Below are 23,641 nucleotides of genomic sequence, written 5' to 3' on the forward strand. Positions count from 1 at the left end.
AATATACATAATGAAATATATTTTATCATCTTGTAAGATCCATGAAATCAAATACAAAATACTTAGAGTATAACCATCCATCATAGAAATACAAGATCAAATAAAAAGGAACATCAACACAAACACATCCAGAAATGACATTCAATGGTCGGATCTCAATGGTAATAGAAAATGCACTACCACCCAACCTTATGAAACCCAAAAAGGTACACTCCTATTGCACTGAGGAGATAAAATCAAGTCCCAAATAGGATATCAAACTCAAAAAGCCTAATTAATTAGGAGAGGATCTAGGGAGGTATAGGTGAAATCCAAAGTTAATTATGGAAACTAATGCTAGTTTGTCAAAATCCATTGCATTTATGGAAAATATGGGAGGAATAGGTAGATGAAATTTTTAGTGTCAAATCACCATGCTTTATGGGTTGTTTATTTTCTTTACCATTTTTTTGGAATGGAAAGACAAAGCAGTTTTGAACACAGTATATAGTGGATAGAGGAAGGTAAAAAGAGGGCAGAGTTTATGAGAAAGGATACTACTTAGGTTGCCAAGATGGTGGGTGAGTAGAGTAGGAAAGAACTAGTTGGTGAGGTGGACAGATCGAAGTAGAGGACTAAAGTCTAGTAAAAACTTGAAAAGGGTGGCATCACAAACTACATTGCCAAGCTTCATAGGTATGACCTAGAAATTACCAATCTTATGGTAAATTTGTGGAAGGATGGTAGGGTCAAAATTGATGGGTTGTCATATCAAGTTACTATGGAGGTCATGGTTCATGTCACTGAAATCCTAGATGAAGGTTTAAAGTTATATAGAGACAAATAGGTGTCGCTAAATGCGATTAAGGATTTTGCCAATAACATGGAGGAGAAGAAGGAATTGGTTAAAAGTGAAACCTACTATGAGATGGACTTGATTAAGAAGATATGGAGGTATGTTTTGAGGCCTATTAATGAGTTTATTTCTCTAGATATGAAATTTGATAGGGTTAGAACCCATCATTTTGTTTCACTCAATCATTTTCATTATGAGGTTAAGGTTTCCTTTCTTTTTTATTTTTATTCTTCCATGAATAAGAATATTTTAGGGTACAAGAAAAAAGCTAGTGCTAACCTATTCTACATGAGGTTTTACTTCTCTTGATCTATGAACATTTTAAGGCCCAATCTAGGAGTAAATCCTTGTCACATGTTGTGGTTGCATCTAATGATATAGTTAGATATAGAAGATGTTAAGAGCACAAGTTTAGAGGAGGAGAAAGATTATATTTTTTCTAAAAAGAAGGCTAGGGGTAAAGATAAGGATACTCCTACTCCAAGTAAAGTTCCATTTAGGAAAAGCCCTAGGGGCCATTGACCCAAAGCTGCTAGATAGGGTGAAGATGAGTATAATGAGTAAGGGGAAGACATGGATATGGATGATGAGAATAAGGGAGAGGATGTTGAGAATAGAGAGGAGATGGTTAAAAACTCCAAGAAGAAGCGAAGGAGGATAAAAGAGGAGGATGTCTTAAAAATAAAAAATGGGTACCCAATTTTTAAAAAAATTGTTAGGATAAACCACGGACAGAAATAAAAACTACATGCAAATATAACCAATAACAAAAAATAATAGAACACACAAAAAATGAACACAAGGCACAAAGATTTAACGTGGTTCACCCAATCCCTGGGCTACGTCCACCAAATAGCAATTCTGATCTTATTACAATCCAGTGATTACAATCTGTAATCCCTTACAACTCAATACCGCTGCAAGAACCAATTTCGCATCACAACATTATGAAAAATACCCAACCCTAAGCCCTTTTATACAAGTATTAAACCGCTTTAGGGTTATAACATGTCGGCCATATGTCTGCCATAATATGTCGGCTACTACCCAAAAAAAAATTTCCTCTATTTATGAAGTATGTACAGTACTTTCTTGATCAATCACCACAATCTAAAAAAAATGGTTGCCCATTTTTTAGCTTTCGGATTGGGTACCCAAGCCTAAAACAAATACCCCTTTTTTTAAAAATGGGTACCCATTTATAGAAGAGCACAATCTCAATCCATGGACTACTACAAAATTGAGACCCAACTTCTTACTTCTACCCCCATAATCATCATTAGAACAAACTTTTCATAGAAACATGCAAAACATTACCAAGGTTAGGTATAAAAGATCATATACAAACATCATCATGACATCACAGAAAAAACCCCAAGCCTCTAGCAAACATCTTGATTGGTCAAAGATAAGTCAACCCTAAAACCTAACATTAGTAAACTATATGTCATAAAGAGTACATACAAAAGTAACTTTCACAAAATATTAGGTTTAGAAAACACAATGGTTTAATTTTCAGTAAAGGTTTTCAAGTTTCAATTTTTGTTTTACAAATATTACAATTCATATGTTTGCAATCTCAAACAAGGTTTCAATTTCCATTTCTCTAGTAATGTTTCTAAGTTCAGTAGAATTCCAAATGATTCAAAAAATCATATAATGTTGCTTAAACATAGTTTCATAGTTCAATTCATTATCAAACATAAGAGTTCAGTGAACATACACATCAAAGTTTTTGTCTTTCTAAAGTATGTTAATTACTAATGTTTCTGAATCATAAAATTCCTTTGGTGTTGATTTGCTAATTTTTTTGAGTCCACACGAGTCTCAATGCTCAACAAATCATAAATAGTAGTTTACACATTGATTCATAGTTTAATTTGTTATTAAAACACAACATTCAACAAACATACATATTATAGTTTTCATCTTTACCAAGTATGATAACTACTAAGGTATTTTTGAAATATCAAACGATAACTAATCATTTTCCCAAAATAATAGAATTCATTTTCATATCTAAATTGCCATGTAAAATCTGAGTTTACTTTAAAAAAATCATTTCACCAATTACCATTTTCAAAATTATTTTCCAAATATTCTTATAAAAAATTCATAATCACATATTATTATTATAATTGTATTAACTATTATTAAATTATTAATAGTAAAAATTATTTATTTAATTATTATTATTATTATTAAATTAAAAATTATAATAATATTAATATAATAATAATAATAATAACAACAAAAATCTTATTAATATTATTTAATATTAATAATTTTTAATCATAAAATTAATAATTAGTAATTAAAACTAAATTAAATGTTTTAATAAACCAAATATTAAAATTTTAATAAATATGAAAATTTAAAACAAATCACATTCCTATGATATGCAATACTCCCACAAAAGGGAGGCGTGTTGCCCAAGGCAACGTACATTGCCTTGGCAGTAATAGACTGTCTTTGGACAATTGCACATTGCCATGGTAGCACACTATCATTGGGATAGTCACTACTTAATGGCAACTGAGAGTGGAGATGGGGTCCCTTGCTCCCCCGCCCTATTAAAAGTCATTCCAAGTTCATATATATATATATAAGTTATCATAGTAATTATAAATTGTTATGGTAACTATATAAATATAAATATTTTTAAAAAAATTAAGAAATTTTCATAATAAGTTTGATAGGGAAATTACTTGTAAATAATCAAATTTGTTAAATTGATGTTTGGTATTCCTCTCTAACCCTATCTCGAGTCCACAATACAATTATGAAACAAAGTTCTCAAATTTGTTTGATTTCTTATTCAACCCTACCTATAATAAAAACATAATTCTCTAAAATGTACAAAGTGAGGTTTTAAACTAAATCTATTCACATATATTCTCAAGAAACAAAGAGCAATAGTTTCAACAAATAAGGGTTTCAATTCTAAATTAAGAGAAAATGATTTCAAAAGAATAAAATTCATTCATAGACATCTTTAAAAAAAATGATGAACAATAAATAAACTAGAGAAGGGTTTCAATTCCAAATTCATTTCAAAAATACATAATTCTCAATCAAAGAGCAATAAACTCACATATGAGGGTTTCAACCCAAATAACCATATGAAACCAAAATGTGCAATAGACATGAAGAAGACATAAGTTTGAAGAATGAAAACCACTATACAAACAAACCAAAAGATCCTACCTAGATCTGATGCTAAGACAAGAAACACACAGAATATGCAAGAGAATCCCCTTTTTTTTGAAAAAACCTTCTTTGAGAATTTCTCATCTAAAATGTGATTCCCTCAACAATGAGCTCTAGATATTTGATAAACAATTCTCCCCTAAATTTAGGGTTCTGATTGTGCAATCATGCAAGGGAACTCATTGATCAATTACTACTTATTACTTTATTATCTTATCCTTTTTATGCACAACTCTTTTGGATATTTAATTACAAAATATCTTAATTTAAATAATTATATTTCTCTCTTTAATTAATATATTATATTTTGATTTTATGCATACACTTTAAGCAACTAAATTAGAATAAACTTTATTAAATAATTGCTTACTATCTCTTAATTAGTTTTTGAAGTGCTTTTAGAAATATATATTTTAATTTAATTAATAGCATTATTTAGAGTTTAATATTAAAATAAAACTCCTAAATAATTATCATTAAATAAAATAAATATAACTATGCTACAATAAGAATCATAACTTTACCTTTAAATTGCACTCTTTTATTTAATTAATTTCTCTATATTAAATATAATAATATATAATTATATATCAAATTTTCTTTATTAAATTTTCATTAAATTAAATAATTGAATTCTTTTTTAATTTGATTTCATTAAAATAGAACATCCTCACAAACCAACAAGACTAATTATGAACAATCCATCATAAAGCATATAATTCCAAAAAAAAAATCTAGGATAAAAATCATGAGTTCATGTCACTTCACAAATTCGAAAATGTGAAACTAAGTTAGATACTTGTCCTATTTTCTTGGAGAATTGGCTTAGGGTTTAGAATTCAGACTCAAGTGTTATCTCCCCACTTATACCATTGAAATTGTTGAAGATGATGAAAGATCAACCACACAGCTCCCAAGATTCACCTACATGCAAACACCTATTACAAACGAGAGAAGCAAAAAGATATGGAGGCAAGAATTGCTAGATCCATAAATGAGACATTCTTGATGAGTAAAAAAGTAGATTGCTCTGATACCATGTTGAAGTTGATGAAAGATCAACCCCACAACTCCCAGGAATCACCTGCATGAAAACACCTATTACAGAAGAGAAAAGAAAAAAGCTATGGAGGCAAGAATTGTCAGATCCATAGATGAGACATTCTTGATGAGCAAAGAATTGGATTTCCATCATCAAAAGTGAATAAAAATTACAATGAAAGATCATCCTTATAAAAGAGATCAAAACCCTAAAAAGGTCTAACATAGGTTGCATCAAAATAATTAATAAAAGAATTAATTATTAGATGCCTAATTTTTAGCTTAAACAACTAGATTTAATTAGAAAGTATCTAATACTCTAACACCCCCTTAAGATAAACCTGGGGAGTAGCTAAAAACCTAGAAATTACTACTGAAAGTGGAAATGGGTCCTAGAGAACAAAGCTTGATGAGGTACCCAAGCACAAACAAATCTCTAAAAAGAGGAGAAATAAATAAAACTACATGGGAAAAACCCTACTCCAAAAATAGATGAAAAAAATGCTGAAAGAAACTAGTAAAAGACTGAAAAAGATTCCAAACTAAGGAATTTCATAGAAGATAGGAACTAAAGATGATCATGATGAACACAACTAAAGCATGTAGAAGTCGATCTGAAGATCCTCTACTAAAAGAGAACTTGACTAGGTGGAGAAGACTATAATCTGCATTGAATTAGGAGGAACACAAAGGCAAACAACTAAACTCAAAGATACAGATGGCATGAAACACCAAAGCATGAAGAGTTGATCAATTGAACCAAGGAAGTATGAGAAACAACATAACAACTCCCCATAATGCAGACCATAGTGAGGTGACATGCAACTGGAAAAGTGAGCCAAAAGAACTACACATCAAGTAACCTTGATCAATATGCACGAAAGAGTACATATTTGTGTATTGAGGTGATCAATCTCAAACATGTTATTGAGGCTAATGTCATGGAAGGGAAACGCACTGGACAAAGGAAGATGGAAATCAAAGGCAAAACATCAACCCCCCACAACACTTTATCATGAATAGTGCATGTATAATAAAGCACAAGATATTGTGAATCCAAAGAATAAAATAATCTACATGAGTGTCCTTAGATGATATTGCTTGAATCAGAAGGAAAATAAAGACAAAAAATTGAAATGAAAATATAGATGTAGATAAGCACTTTATCTTAGTGCATTTACAAGAATGCAAATTTATGGTGTCTAAATAGACCAGAAGAGACATAAGACTAATACAAAAGATAGTACAAGTCATGATGAATCATCTAAAGCAATGAAATTTATCCCTAACCTGAAATGACCAGGATATCCACCAGAAGTTTTTGTTAAAAATAGAAGATTGAATAGAATGTTCCTACTGCAAAATCTGGAAAAATAATTAGCATCACGAGAAAGAGCTCGGGAAGACCTTTCCAATGATATAAAAAATTGTCAAATCAAAGATTGGATGCTCAAGATATGTTCCTTGGAGTGAAAAATTGAACTCCTAACTTTGACAATAGAAAAAACCATCAAAAAATATCAAAATTGAAAACTAACTATACCCTGTGACAATCTTAGAACTAGCTTTCTAATGATATCTCATTTTGGAAAGAAAAGCCATTATGCCCAAGATATGAGCAAAAATGTGAAGGTAGGTCCAAATAGAGGCCAAGAAGATGAAAGGAAGTAGGGATGCAATGCTAACATGGTACTGACGTTAGCAAGTGACAAGCCCAAATTTGATGGGAAAATAGTTGTAGAGGCAAAAAAATGCCATGTATTAAAATTAAAACACCAAAATTGAATGTAAAAAATGCAAAAAATGCATATGACCACTACTCCAAGCACACTGATACATAGCTAGGAATCGCCAATCTAAGAAATGATGTCCACCATTTCAGGCACTCTCTTGAAAAACTCAATAGGAAATGCTTGTAATGTCTAGAAAGTCATACATAGCATGCCAAGAATATCATAATGTTGAAATTTTTCAGCATAGTAGCCAATAAGACACCTCAGACTGATAGTCTAAAGAAAATTGATTAGAACATGAAGGAGAAGAGTTACCTGCTAAGACCATGAGAAACAAAGTGGAGTTATGCATTCAAAGGAAAACCATGAGTAGGTAAAGAAATGATTGAGAGATGAGATTAGATAAAGAGTAAAGAAGGTATGTTCCTACCATTATGGTAATTCTCTCGTCCTTCTCATAGTAGAGAAACCACTTTGAAATATGCAAAACTATCCCCACTACCCACCAATCTATCAAAACCAAATCACTAAACAAAACACCAACTCCACAAATATAGATATATTGTGGTGTAAAAGGTGGCCACATGGCTATAGAGGTCTATACAAGGGCATATATGGGAGTAATAGAGTGTGGAGGAGGTGGGTGATGTTGTTAGCGCTAAGGATAGAGGGTAGTTACAATGGAGGAAGAGTCGCAATAGAGGCACAAGCTATGGAGAAGGAAGGTGGATGCTCCAATCTCTAACAAACTGTCAAAACAAGGAGGTGATAAGGCACACATCAAACTATGGATTAATTCCACCAAACATGTCACGAAACCACCATGTGAGTCCTAAAAACCACAAAATCATGCTAGACATAAATAATGGAGGAAGGAGAAAATCAAGGCCTAATAATCATGTTGCTAACCAAGGAGTCTTCAAAAAATAAAATTAGGGAAGCCGCCAACACCCAAGATGTCACTTCCTCCAAAGAAAAAGGTTAGAAGAGCCCAATCGAGACACAGATCGCGCATGGTAGTCAAAGTAGCCAACATTCATCTCAACAATAAGAGCATGCACCACCTAGATAAGCTTAGACATAGAAGATAGGTGAAGAGGATTTTGGACCTATAACATGAGGCAAGGAGCATGGCATCCCAAAAACATCACCTCCAAATCAAAAAAGAAACTCGCTGTTGAAACATCAAAAAAATCTTCCAATGGGAGCCCATTGATTTTTGATCCAAAGTTAAAGCCACTAATCACTCCCTCAATAATGCAGTGGCACAGGACATCTACTTCTAGACTAAGTAGTGCTTAAGATCTAACAAAAAACCTAAGGCTTATGGATAGAGGTGTAGGTGCATGGATCCTATGAGGTCCAAAAGAATGGTATGAGCCTACAAAGTGTGCCTGCCAATAATTTATTCTCCAATGATACTCCATTAAAAAGAACTCTACTTAAACATGGCCTAAAGTGAATCCAAACCACCAAAGAATGCCTATTCAAAATTTAAAAATGGAAAACTTTGGCTTTACAAATAAAGGTCATGGGAATTTTTTGCTAAAAATAAGCAAAAAAATCACCTCCAAATTATTTTCAAAGAATAAAAATAATCATCGCCTTGATTTTCTACCCAAGTCAAAATGGCCTAGGTGCAAAAATAATTTTGCATTAAATTTTAATAGCATCCAAACTAAATTTATTTTATAAGGAAATAGGGGTTTTCGAGTGCTTTGACCTCAATGGTAATGTCCTTTTTAGCTCAAACTACACCAAAACAAATTTCCTCCCCAAATCCAATACAAAATCCTTTGAAAGCCACAGATCTAAAAAATGATGTCAAATATCTCACGAGAAAAACAAGGGCATGAAGATCTAGTGCTCTAATACCATGTTGAAATTGATGAAAGATCAACCCCATGGCTCCCAAGAATCATCTATATGCAAACAATTGTTACAAAAGAGAGAAGCAAAAAGCTACAGAGGCAAGAATTGTGAGATCCATAGATGATACATTCTTGATGAGTAAAAAAGTAGATTACTATGATCAAAAGTGAATAAAAACCACAATAAGAGATTTTCCTTATAACAAAGATTGAAACCCTAAAAAGGTATAACCTAGGTTGCATCAAAATAATTTTTAAAAAAATTACTTATTAGATGCCTAAAGTTTAGCTTAAGAAACTAAAGTTAATTAAGAAATATCAAATTACACTAATAGAAATATTACAATACGATATGCTCATCCTGGCAATTTATGGAAGTCGATACCTAGTAGCTTCAATCTCCATAAAATCCATGCATGTAAAAACACATATATTCTAAACTAAATAGGGAATGGTAGGACTTTGTGCATTGTGTGGATGCTGACTAGCAAGTGACTATGAATCCCTTCCTCAACCACATCAGAAATATCAAACATAAAGAAAATATATATGCACACCATACACACATAAGTATGGGGTAAGTATCCATAGAAACCACATAAAAATCATTGATCTAACTAACATCATTAAATAATTGAAATTCACTACATGAACATATATATCATCATTGAAAAAATTCCAAAATAATTGGGATAACTAATAATAAATTAACTCAACACATATATTAACTAAATATGAAATACAATTACCCAGTTCTGGTAAACCAACACTGCTAATCATAAAACATAAACATATAATAAGTCTTAAAGAATCTGGTTAAACAAATTAGAAAATTCCAGTCGGGGTAGGCATTAAATCCACTCCCTCTAGACTTAGGCTTACTCCTAGAAGCCTATAAGAAAGATAAAACTAAACTAGGAGTAGGCATTACATCCACTTCCCATAGACTCAAGCTTATTCTTGGTAGCCTATTACAATGACTAGGGTAACTAAAAGTTAAAGAGTACTATCTATGATGTCATACAAAAAACTCATTTAAGAAATACATAAAAATAAGTTATCTATGTATACACTTTCAGTCACTTAGAGTAATATGATTCTGATTTAATAATAAATTGAAAACCATATTGATCCAATACTCATCCTTTTAAAAAATACTGAAATAGATCCCGTAAAACATTCTAAATAAAAGATCAACATCTCTAGTTCCATCATAAAACATAAAAGTTATAATGTATAGACATAAACCAAAATTCAAGAACATAAATGATATGAATTTCCAAGTTTCATGTTCAAAAGTTCCACTACTAATTTTTTTGCTCAAACTATTTAGGTTTAAGTTTTTAACTCCAATGAAAACATCCAAACAAGAATAACATAATGCTCGCAAAGACAATCAAGGGGACACTACTTTAAATCATAGTCATAAGAAAGCATGCCTAAAATCCAAATCACAAATTTTACCTTTTTCTATGTTTTAAGAAATTGAGTCTTAAGTTTCAAGTGTTCAAGTTGTAAAAGATTCTTAAACACTATTTAAGTTTTATTTCAATTTACCTAGTTCAATCATTTAATTTTGTAATATAGATATGCATAACAAATCCAATTTTGTTTCAATCCAACTAGTTAACAACTAGTGGCATTCCAATATACCCAAAGCTCCCAATGTAGAAACTTGGGCTCTAATGCCAGATGTAACGCCCTGCCATCTGACCCAAAGAAGTTACCTAAAGTTTTACTATATTTTTCAAGAATTTTTTTTTGAAATATAATAATACATAACTTAGCAACAATAGATATAAATATAGTGGAAGTAATAACAAACACATAAGCACATACCATAAAACAAATTACATCTCTTAGGATCATGTGATGATGAATCACATTTAATTTTAATTAAAACTAAATCAATATTTAATAAATCAACATAAAATAATAATATACAAGTATGAATCCATTTAAATAATATATAGTCATCTCAAATTCCATTTGGCAATAATCATAATGCGCAATCATCCACTATACAAGTCACAGGGTATGAGAGGCTGAAATAATATACTTCATCAAATAGATTACATAATCTTGTAAGATCTCAATGGTATAAGAAAAAGCACTACCATGTGACCTCATGGAACCCAAAAAGGTCCACTCCCACTGCATTAAGGAGATAAACTCAAGTCCCAAATAGGATAATAAACTCAAAAGTCAAAACCAACATCTATGTTCAAGGAATCACTTGAAAGTGAACTATCTCAAAGGGTACCAAGACACAAGTATCAACTAAAACCAAAGGCAACACAGAAATGTAAGAAATATACTATATAAGTGGGCAAGTGTCATTGCATGAGCCAACTCTAAGGTTACCTTGGCAACTTCTTTGGACTCTGGCCCCCTATTGTCTCTATGTGGCATTAGTATCCTTTCATACAGACAAGGCATACTAATGAGTCAACTCTATGGTTACCCTAACAGTCTCCTATGACTCTGGGCACCTAGTGACTTTACATAGTACCATATCTTGTTAATTCATTTTAAACCCATTTAATGAAATGTTATCACTTATTAACATAACCTACAATGGGTTACATAGGTAGCCTCTTTAGGGCTCATTCCTCCATTGAGAGCCACTTCCCAACATGACAAATAGATAACCTACATTATGCTCAACAAAAGCAAAAGATCAACCAAAATTTAGTTTTGGGTGGCTCTGAAAAATGCAATAAGTTGATTTTTTTATTTATTTGCAAATTATGTGTCATGGATTCTAAGAGATCTCTTCATTTATCTTATATTTTTCTTACCTCTCCCCATTTAGTTTATAATAATGTCTCCGTGTCTTATTGTTGGATTTTTTGAAGGTTCCATTGCTTAAGCGCAAGATTTCTTCAACTCTCTTGTTTCTAGGTTCTTCTTTAGACACTCTTTTATTGTTCTTGTGCTTTTGACTAGATGCATGCTAATAATTTTCAAGGGCCCATTCTGTTAGATTTTTGTTTTCAAATTTTTATCTTGGTAGGTTTTAGAGGTTTTAAATCTATCTCTATTCATATGACATATTTTGTGGGACTTGCATAGCTTTGTTGATGGCTTAATGATACATGATTGTTATGAATTTTTGTTTGGGGAGCCTCAATTCCCTAGTGATCTATCTCACTTAGAGATTTGGTCATTTAGGTGAGACCAACCTAGTGTTGGCTTCTCCTTGGAAAAAAGTTCTTCTTTTCCTTATCTTTCTTGATTTTTTTTATCTTTCTATTTTGGGCTACTCGACCTTTTCATGTCAATTTTGTTCCAGATATCCATCTTGGAAGGACTCTACATCTTATTCAAAATCTACTTGTAAGGGGTTTTGAGTTCCCTCAAAATGTCCTTTTATCCAAATTAGAAACATATAATTTCCATATAGAAAAAAAAAATTGCACATTAAGTTTTAATTCAACATTTAAAATTATCTAATGTGATTCATAATGAGGGGGTAAGGTTGAGACATCACAAGTGATTGGGTAAAATGATATCTTATATCAAAATGATTGGAAAATATATTTTACAAGATTCTCATGTGTGGATTAAGAGGGAATTTTTATATGAGAGAAGGAGCTTGTGAGGGCTTAATAAATGAGTGGCTAAGATCGTGACAAAGAAGAAGTTGACTTTTCTATTCACATTGAACATGGGCACAAGTCAAGTGGAAATATAAAAACAACTATCATAAACAAATTCTCTCAAAATTTTCTAAAAAATTATAATTGATTTGACTTTTCAATTCACAATGAATATAGACACAGGGCAAGTATAATTTTTTTGGTAAAAAATGTGATAATTTTATTAAAAAATCTGTTGGAAGAAAATTCCCTCAAAATTTTATAAAATTATACAAATTTCATGATAGATTATAAGTATGATAATTGGACATGTCAAAGAAAAACAAAACATGGAAAATAGGTTAAATATATACATAATTAAGAAGGAAGGAAAATGGTTCTTATAAGTAGGGTTCTTAACCCAAAGAACAACAAAGCAAAAATTATAAACTAGCACTGCTAATTTTTTTTCTCTCGGGCGAGCACAGGGAGGGTAGTATGGTAGTGACAAGGTCAAGGGCAAGAGAATTTGCAAAAGATAGGCTTTCTACATTACTATATGATGTTATTTTAAATCACATATTTCCAAGGATTTCATATAGAGATGTGGTATGCTCTTCTTTACTTTCCCAATGGTGGTGATTCTTTTGGAGTAAAATAAGTATCCTTCAATTTTTTCCTAAGGATTTCGAGTGGAAAAATGGTGATCTCATATATGCCATAATTAACAATGCCCTTCTCTACCTAGATGGTCATCTTCCCTATTTGAAGATTTATGTGGGCTTGGATTATGAAAAATAAATCATGACTTCAAAAAAAAAAATTGCTCGGCAAGAACCAATGCCAAGTGGCAGACTTGCTCGGCACAAGAAGGTGTCAAGTAGTCTCAGTACATGGAGTTGAGTGACCTACACTTAGGGTGACTTGACATAGTGTGTTCCAAGTGTGCTTAATAGCAAGGGATGTTGAGTGATCTTGGTCATCGTTGCAAGGTGATGCTTGGAAAAAGAAGATTCCAAGTGAGCTCAACAATAACAGCAAAGAGAGAGCCTGGTCAAAGACTAGACTAAGTGGGCAGTATAATAGACTACCATTAAAATGCAAAGAGATGAAGGATGAAGCTTTCAAATATGAAATTCTCAAATACAATAATATCATTCAATGATGAATCAAAGAATGGAACAACAAGAATTAGTATGCCTACTTTCTTTCTTTCTATTCAAATAAGATATAACTATTACAAAAATTCTAGGAGCATTTTGGATTCAACTAGAAAACCCTAAAATCTTCAAACTAATAAAACTTTAGACTTATAGCTCTAATGGTTGCATACAAAAATTCCTAGAGCAATGACTGCTTCATAGGTTGAACTAATAACAAACTTACAGAATGACAAAAGGGTTCAACATGTGCCGAAGCTTCCTTCTTCCTTTTGAACTCTAACTTGATCTACTAATCAACTTCCTTCTGTACTCTGTGCTCTTGCACTTCTCTGCACTACTCTACAACTCTTCAACTTATCAAATGAATTAGATTCATTCCTTTTGTCTCCTTTCCAAATATTTTTTCCCTCTCTTTTCAAATTTGAACTCACCTACCACATTCAATGTTTATGACTATTGTAGGTCATTTGGGTGGTAGGTACACATTTGGCTCTAGGAGAAAACCTACCACATTCAATATTTCAACACTCCCCCTTTGTCCTGAGCCAAACCAATTAAGGATTACTCCTAATCTAATCAACTATACCAAGACACTCTCTTAGGTGTACAAAAGTTCCAATGCCTAAAGCCTTAGTAAATATATCTTTTAGCTACTTTTCAAACTTGCAAAATTCTATTTTGATATCTCCATTCTCCACCAACTCTCTAATGAAGTGATATCTAATTTGTATATGCTTACTTCTTCCATGGAAGACTTGATTCTAGGACAATGCAATTAAGGAGATGTTGTCACAAAATATTGTGGTTCCATCCTCTTGCCTTTCATTCAAGTATGACAAGATCCTTCTTAACCAAATATCTTGACATGTTGTTGCATTTTCTTCTATGTATTCAGCCTTTTCTATAGATTGAGCAACAATAGGTTACTTCTTGGATGCCCATGAAATTGCACATGATCCCATATGAAACATGTATTAGAAGTGCTCTTTCTATCATCTAAACTTCCAACCCAATCACTATCTATATAACCCACCAACTTGAAATCATTTTCTATCATATACAGGATTCCAAATCCCTTGGTACCATTAACAACCTTATGATCCTCTTTCCTATTTTCCAATGAGAATCCTTTAGTATTTTCATAAATCTAGAAATCAAACTTACTACATGCATTATGTCTTGTCAAGTTGTAGTCAAATACATAAAAATTTCCAACCATACTCTTGTATAATGTTGGATTCACACTTTTTCTGCAATCTTCCTTGCTCAACTTCAAACCTACTATTTTTGGTGTTGGGGCTGCCTTATTATTCTACATTTTGAATCTCTCCAAGATCTACTTTTCATATTTCTCTTGAGAGATGAAGATACCATCATTTATTTGTTTTACTTCTATGCCTAGAAAGTACTTCAAGAGACTTAGGTTTGTCATTTCATTTGCATTTTTCATGTCCTCTTTGAACTCACCAATTAGGAAATTATCATATCTAGTGAAGATTAAGTCATCTACATACAAGACAACAATCAACACTTTACCATTTTCTACCTTGATGTAAAGTGTGGGCTCACCATCGCTTTTGCTAAAGCTATTGCTCATCAAATATGAGTCAATCTTGTTGTACCATGCCCATAGAGCTTGCTTGAGCTCATATAGAGCTCTCTTCAATCTATACACTTTGTGTTCTTCACCTTTAGCTTCATAACTAGGTGGCTACTCCACATAAACTTCTTCCTTCAATACACCATTCAAGAAGGAAAACTTCACATCCATTTGATATATCTTCCATTTGTGTTGGTTTATAATTGCTATGATAGCACACACAATTTCCATTCTTGCAACTCGATTATATGTCTCATCATAATCTCTACCATATTGTTGCTTGTACCCCTTGACCACAAAATGTGCCTTATGCCTATCTATTTTTCCTTTAGCATTGCACATGGTCTTTTATACCCATTTCACTCCAATTACTTACTTTTTGGGAGGAAAATTAGTTAACTCTCATGTCTCATTCCTTTCAATAACATCTATCTCCATGGCATTACACCATTTCTCTTTATTCATAGCTTCCTCAAAATAAATTGGATTCATATGAGAAAATAATGAAAAATTTACACTCTCATCATAATCTTCATTATACCTTTCTTATTGGTATATCTCCCTTACACTTTTAGTCTTTCTTGGCCATAGGGAGGCAAGAGTGGGATCTAAATTTTTAGTATTGTTGCTACTACTATTTTTCATACTAGCTTGGGGCTGTCTTGATGTGCTTGGAGATGTTTTTTGAATGTTAAGGGCTTCTTGCCTTTCTACCTTTGTCTACAATCCATGTTTGCTACTCCATCTTCTTGTTGGTCACCAATGTCATCTTCTTCGTCGTGCTTGAGGATTCATCTACCGAGCCATCCCATGACTAATTTTTGAGAAACTCCATATCTCTTGAAATGATGACTTCTTGTCAATTGTATCATATAGCCTATAAATCTTTGATTCTAAGCTATACCCTCTAAAGATGCACTTCACACCTTTTTCATCTAACTTTTTCCTTTTTTCTTTAGGCACATGTACATATGCTACACATCCAAACACTCTCAAGTGCTCAACTACCCATCTATTCCTTGACCAAGGCTCAAGAGGAATCTTGTCATGAACTAATTTTATAGGACACCTATTGTTCAAATATTCTAGTTTCTATAGCTTCTCCCTAATATTTAGTTGGGACTCCCTTTTCTTTCATCATTCTTCTTGCCAATTAAATAATGGTCCTATTCTTCCTCTCAGCCACTCCAATTTGCTACAGAGTATAGCTGGTTGTTAGCTCTTTCTTAATGTCATTTTTCCTACAAAAAATTATAAACATATTAAATATATACTCCCCACCTCTATCTGATCTAATGACCTTAACATAGTGTCCACATTCCTTTTCAGCCAAGGCTTTGAATTCAACAATTTTTTCAAATGCTTCAGATTTGTTCTTCAAAAAATACACCAATATCCTATGACTGAAATCATTTATGAATCTCATAAAATAAGTACTCTCACCAATAAAAGTAGCTTTCACAGGGCCTACTAAATAAGAATGCACAAATTCTAGTGGTGCTCTAGCCCTTCTAGAATTTCCAAAGTTAAAGGGAAGCCTATGTTGCTTACCCAATATGCAAGCCTCACACTTATCATATGAATCTACAATGCTTGGGCAACCATCTATCATTCTTTTTTTGGACAACAAATTTAAACTAGCAAGGCCAAGATGTCCATAATTGTGATGCCAAATCTTGGAGGGGTCTTCAACCATGCTCCTAAGAGCTAATTGTTGATGTATTGCTACACATGCATGCTTGGGAAGTGCATCACTAACTTGAGAAGAGAAACATGTCTCTATATTCAATGAGAACATGTTGTTCTTTGTCATTTGGACTACTACAAGTAATCTATTACTCTCATCCTTCTCATGAATGACATACTTGTCATTTTCCATCAACACTTTGTATCCATTTTGAATTAGTTGTCCAACACACATCAAGTTGTGCTTCATATCAGGGGAAAAATACACATTCTATATCTCCTTCTCACCTTGCTTGGTGTGAACCATAATAGATGCTTTACCCACTATGGGAATGGTTCCATTGTTTCTCATCTTAATTTTAGACTTAAAAGTCTTATCAATGAAGGGAAATAAACTTTCATTACAACTCATGTGGTTGCTACAACTATTGTCTAGGTACCAAAACTCAGGGCCTCCTTCTTCAATGATTTTACACATGATCAAGGTTATGGGATTGTTTACATTTTCCATGTTCACATCAACCACATTAGCATTCTACTTTGACTAATCACCCTACTTCTTCTATCATTTAATTGCATAATGCCCATACTGTTGGATACAATTGATTAATTATGTGTTGTTTTTTATGTTACAAAAATATCATATTAGTTGACAAATAATGCTTACCGAGCTCACTTGGTTAGTGAAGATAGTTTTTTGTGTCTACTGAGCATTCATAGGTTTACTCATAATAGATGATAGCTTCTACCAAGCTCACTTGGGTGTCGAAGGAATTGAGGTAGAAAACAGTGTTAACTGAGCTCACTTGGTTAATGAAGGGAAATTTGGATAGAGTCAGTATTCACCAAGTTCACTCAGTTTCCAAAGGATTTTTGCAAGTTTGCAGTGTTAACCGGGCCTCTATTGATTAACATAGAGAATCATTCTAAAGTTAATTTCTATCAAGCAAGGTCAGCTCTTGAAGGATTTTTCTTATTTTGGCATATTACGCTTAATTACTTTATGTATTGTTTCTATCTAACTATGATGGTGAATATTGGTGATTGTAATTTGAATTTAGGCCGATGTAATAATCTAGAAGGTATAAATGAAAGGTCAAGTTGAGATTTCTAGTGTGTGCAAGTGTGTTGATTGAATTGAGAAGAAAAGAGAGGAAGTGAACTTGAAGGATAAGTAGGTATCTTTGTGGAGTAGAAAAGTAATATTTGATCAAGAAGGATCAAGTTTAAGTAGAAAAGAGATTTGGATTCAGCAATTCAGTTGCATCACAATCAGCTCATTTGATCATTACTCTCTAACCATTGTAGCAGTGATCTAAAATCTCTTAACATAGTTTGTTTAATAGCTAGTTGTAAATCCTCTAACAAGGTGGAAATTCCATTGAATTTTTTTAAGACCTCTTTCAAGGCCACTCCTAGTAGTGTGATTAAATCCTCTAACAAGGTCACACCTGACAGTGTGTTTTTTAACCTTTAACAGGGTTGGCTTCTAACAAGGCTCACTTCAAAAGAGTGAAAAACCTCTAATTTCAAATTTTATTTTAAAAAATAAAATCAAAAAGTGACATGACACTTATATATTATATTTATTAATAAACTATTTCAAGGGCTCATAAGAGAAAGAACTAGCAAGAAAACTATGAATCCTTGGATTCCTTGCCTTAGTACAAAAGTGTTGAAGGTTGATAGGTCATACCAAGCATACCTACAACAAAATAAAAATAATCTACATTGAGCAAGAGCACCCAAAACATGGTATATAAAAATACTCTACAATGATTAGGGTCCAATTATACTCTACAATGAGTAGGGCCCAATTATGCCAATGAACTTCTCCTCCTGAAAGATTTACCTAAAATCAAGAGAACATTGAACTGCCTATCTAATTGGAGCATTTGTGAAATAGAAAAATACCATACATCTCCTCCCCTATTAAGCTTGTTTCCATAGATGCTATTAACCCCCTAGTTGTGCAGGATACTACTAAGGCTGGTATGGATGGCCATTTGGGTGAGTTACAAAAGGTTGGTAAAGAAGCATGGAAGAGAATATAGGCACTAGAGGAGAGAATGCACCTATTGATGAAGTTCATGGAAAAAGTTACTCATGTAGCTGCTACCACTCTCTACCTACTCAAAAATGTTGAAGGGGACCTGACTAAGGAGGACTCTATGATGCTTTTTGACTTTGTGGCAAAAGAGTGGGTGAACATCCTCCTGGAGAGGGAAAAGGCTAAGAAATCTTAAAGGAGCCCTCATTTTTCCTTTTTTGTTGCTAATATACTGGTTTCCATACTATTTACGGTGCAAGGCTATCATGCCTTTGTTTATGTTTGTCTTTAGTTTCTTAAGTTTGTTAGCAAGCATCTTGTTTAAAGCCTGCAAACTCTTTCTTGATTATGGTTTAGACTTCTATTTTTCTTTCAAGCAGCAATAGGGGTTAATTTAAGTTTTTGATGGTTTTGCACTAGTAGTCGACCAGTTTGTTTGTAATGGGCTAGCCCCCTAGTTTCAGGTACTTTTAATTCATAAACATTTGGGACATGAACCATGAAGACCAAATCCCTACCTTCCATTTTTAGCAAAAAAATGAATACTCATGCACAAAGAGTGTAAAAACTAATAGCCAAATAAATGATAAGTGCGTTGAAAAACTATAGAAATAGTTTCTATTCAGCTTCATTCATCTTCTTTGTGTCCCAAGTATGACACTCTACTAAGCATGGGAATTTCAAAAAAAAACCTTTGAATGGAAAGATTCAAATATGGATCCTTCACAACCAAGATTAGTTGGATAATTAGCTAATTTATTGCCCTCCCTCAGAGTATGAGAGAAATAAGTAGCATCAAAAAATTCAATTCAATCCTAGCATTGTTGAAGGATATAGGTTAGTTTCCTGGTATGAGAAGACTGTGAGAGGCAAGAGTTTATAATTACTTGAGAATCACCTTCGATATGGATGGTGGAAACATTACATCTCTTGGCCAAAATTAGACCTACCAATAGGGCTTGAGCTTCTGCAAGTTTGTTAGTACCATCTAGTAAAACATCTACTTTGATTGCAACTACTTCACCTTGCCAATTTCTAATACAAGCACCCAAGCCTGACATACCAAGTTTCCATGAGAACAACCATCAAAAATTAATTTTAGAAAATTTCTAGAAGGGGAGACCATTTGATATGAAGCCAATCAAATTGATGATTAGATTTCTAATTTGAGGAGAAACCTGGAGGCAACTTTATTTGTTTCCACAATTTTAGAAGTAGATAATCCCAAGTAGACACTGAAATATTATTCACACAATTGAATATATTTGTATTCACTCTTTCTAAAATTTCATTCTCAATCCCTTCCAAAATAGATTCTAGGTTTGATTTTTCATTACTAAAAATTATCTTGTTGTATTACCACCAGAAGGACAAGACCACAATAACTGGGATGCATTTCCAAATACAAGAAAATGGAGATTCTGAAAACACAACTAACCAAGATTGAAATAGGTCCCAAAGACTATTTGGAAGAGGTAAAGACATGTGAAGCTTGTTAAATACAAAAACCCAACACTGATAAGCAAAGGGACACTAAAGAAGGAGGTGATCTGTAGTTTCTAGCTCCTTGTTACATAATTTGCAAATAAAAGATTTAGCAATACCTAGCTTGAACAATAGTTTGGTAGTGAGAATCTATTTTATAAGGGCTAGCCAAAAAAAACATCTAGCCTTGGGCAACATAATAGAATTCCAAGAAAAGGAAAAAGCTCTACACTTCCTGCTTGAATTATCTTTTCGTCAAAGACCATAATAATCTTTCTTAATTGAGTAATCAACACCTTTGGATGGGGCCAATTCAACCATATCTTCCCTATTATAAAGGAAAAAAATTCTTTTAGCAAGAGAGTCCCTCAAAGAAAGGAGACTTGGTTGACTAAGAAGAATTGTTGGAGGTTCTTTCTGCAGAACCCTTCTTGAATGAATTTCAATTGCCAAACATAGTCCCAAAAAGAGGAGGCCCACTTAGCTTTTGGAACTTGGTGTGCTTCATCCAACTTTTCTTGTCTGCGTAGAGGGGGAATACATTCCATGTGCCTTCCAAAAAATTTATTTTCTCCCCATTGTGAATTTTTCAAGTAACATAATTACAAACAATATCCTTTGAAGACATCATAAAATTCCAAATGATTGAACCTAAAGGAGGATTAGACAAAGTAAATATTCTAGCAGGACTTGGAGAATCTAAGTATTTTCCTTGCATGATTGAACACCATTTTGCATGAGATTTTGTATATATTTTCCACACAAGCTTACCCCCAAAAGCCTTATTTCTAATAGCAATATCATGTAATCCCACACCCTACATGCCTTATCATGATCCATTTCAAGAAAAGAAACAAGAGGATGCTTCTTTTTATCTAATAAATTTCCTTTCCATATAAAATCTTGAAAAAAATTTTGGATTTACAAAACTCTAGAAGAGAGAGCATCAAGAATTGACAAGCAATAGTTTGGGATAGCTATTAGGACATCATTGACTAGAAAAATATGACTGACAAAGATAACCATCTAACTTTCTAGGGTAAGATCCTAGCCCTAATTTTTTCAATGATAGGAAGCCAAAAATTCATCTTGTTGGTTCCCATAAAAAAGGAATGCCTAGATAAACTGATGGGAGCTGATCCACCAAGAAGCCCAAAGTTGAAGAAATCCTCTGTGCTATTGCATCATTAGTGTTGAAAATGAAAATTTTATATTTGTTGGAATTGATTCTCTAAACAGAAACATCTAAATATAGGTCCAACGCATACTTAATATGGGTATCTTCCTTTACATTTGACTTACCAAAAAAGAGAGTGTCATCAGCAAAAAGGGAAAGGGTAACTATAATAGATGTACAAGGAATCAAAATTCCTTGCCATAACCCTAATTGTTAAAATCTATTTATGAATTTGATGAAGGCATCAACAATAAGAATAAATAAAATTAGAGATAGTGGATCACCTTGATGAATCCCTTGAGAAGAGGAGAAAAAACCAATTAACTCTCTATTAATAATGATTGAAAACCAAGCACTGAAAATACAATTTTTGATCCATTTGCACCACTTATCCAAAAAGCCAAATTTTGGAAATAACTTTAAAGATGAATGACCATCTTACCCTATCATAGGCCTTCATCATGTCAAGCTTGATCACAAAACTAGACAACTAATGAGAATTAATGGAATGAAGAGTCTCATGCACAACTACATTGCCTTCCAATGTTTCTCTTCCTAGCACAAAACCACCTTGATTTAAAGAAATGATATGAGGAATCAATTGTTGCAACCTCATACATATAGCTTTAGTAATCAATTTATAAATCATGTTGCATAATGAGATAGGCCTAAAAATAGCAAAAGAGACTAGATGCTTAGCTTTTGGAATAATAACAATGTTAGTTGAACTGAAGCTCCTGATCATCTTGGCATTCCTTCTCAACTCTTCTACCACTACTAATAAATTAGAACCAATAAAATCCTAGAATTTTTTATTAAAAAGAGTTGTAAATCCATCTAAGCCTAGGGCTTTTTCAGGTGGGAATGAAGATACCACTTTTTCAATTTCTTCCAATGTGAAAGGGGCAAGCAACATCCTATTATGAAATTCTATAATAAAAGGGGGAATACAACTAATAAAATCATTAATAAAATTGTCATCAATAGGATACAAATGGGGGGAAGCCAAGAGATTTGTAAAATAGTGAACACCTTCCTCCTTAATACCACTGTCTTCTTCTATAAGATGACTAGATTTAGAGTAATTAATTGAAAAAATAGTATTAACAACCCTTTTAATTTTTGCAAATTCATGAAAAAAGTTTGTGTTCTTATCCCCATCTTTTAACCATATTTCATGAGACTTTTTCTCTAATAAATCTCCTTCCTTTTGTAAAACTCCTCTCATTCTTCTTTCAAGGATTTTTGTTCATGGTATAAATCCAAACTAAGACCTTTTTGAATGATGACTAAATTTACCTTCTCAAGTTTTTCTAAGACATCTTGTTTCTGTTTGAACACATTTTTGAGAACCTTCACATTTCACTCTTTGATCATCCCTTTCATGTAACAAAGCTTTTTAGAGAACTAAAACATCATAGGATCACCATAGATCGGAGCATTTATCCACCATTATTTTAAAAGCATAATAAAATTAGGATGCATGAACCACATGCAATCAAACTTAAAATAACTAGCTCAATTAAGATCTTGCAGTATGTTTTTCTTTGATATCAATAATTGAACTAGAAAATGATTTGATATAGCAAAAGGTATAATTATAGATATAAAACTAAAGCTTAATAACTTCCATGATTTTGAAAAAAAGAACCCATAAAACATCACATAAGTTATTATCTTCCACAAACGAAGAAAAATCTTGGATAGTTCTAATGGGCAGACAAATTCCCCTTCCTTTTCAGACATGAAAAGTAGTGCATTGAAATCACCACCCAAGATAAAATTCATCTCTCTTTCTTGCTAGATAAAATCAGTCAGTATAGCCCAAAGTTTCCTCTTATCATTTGTACACATGGGACCATATATGTTCAAGATAAGAAATTTCAAATCAAAATGTTCCAATTTTCAGTAGTTGGCAATTGGAATCTTGCACAATAAGAATACCATGAATACTTTAGCATTCCATAAAATTGCTAAACCCCCAAGGGACCCATGCCCTACTGCATGAACTAAAAGCCAATTTGTCCATTTAGCCAATGTCTTATCAAAAACTTTCTTTGATAGTTTAGTTTCCTGAAGAAGAAGAATATCTCCTTTTGTAGAATCTAGCAACTACTAGATTTTGCCTCTTTTGTCAAAGGCATTGATGGCTCTAACATTCCATGTAATGATCTTCATTTCTAAAAAGGAGAACCTCACATTCTCCTTG

The sequence above is a fragment of the Cupressus sempervirens genome, chromosome 11 (assembly GCF_028749045.1).
Source record: "Cupressus sempervirens isolate cs-2001-9-10 chromosome 11, ASM2874904v1, whole genome shotgun sequence".
Taxonomy (NCBI): Eukaryota; Viridiplantae; Streptophyta; class Pinopsida; order Cupressales; family Cupressaceae; genus Cupressus; species Cupressus sempervirens.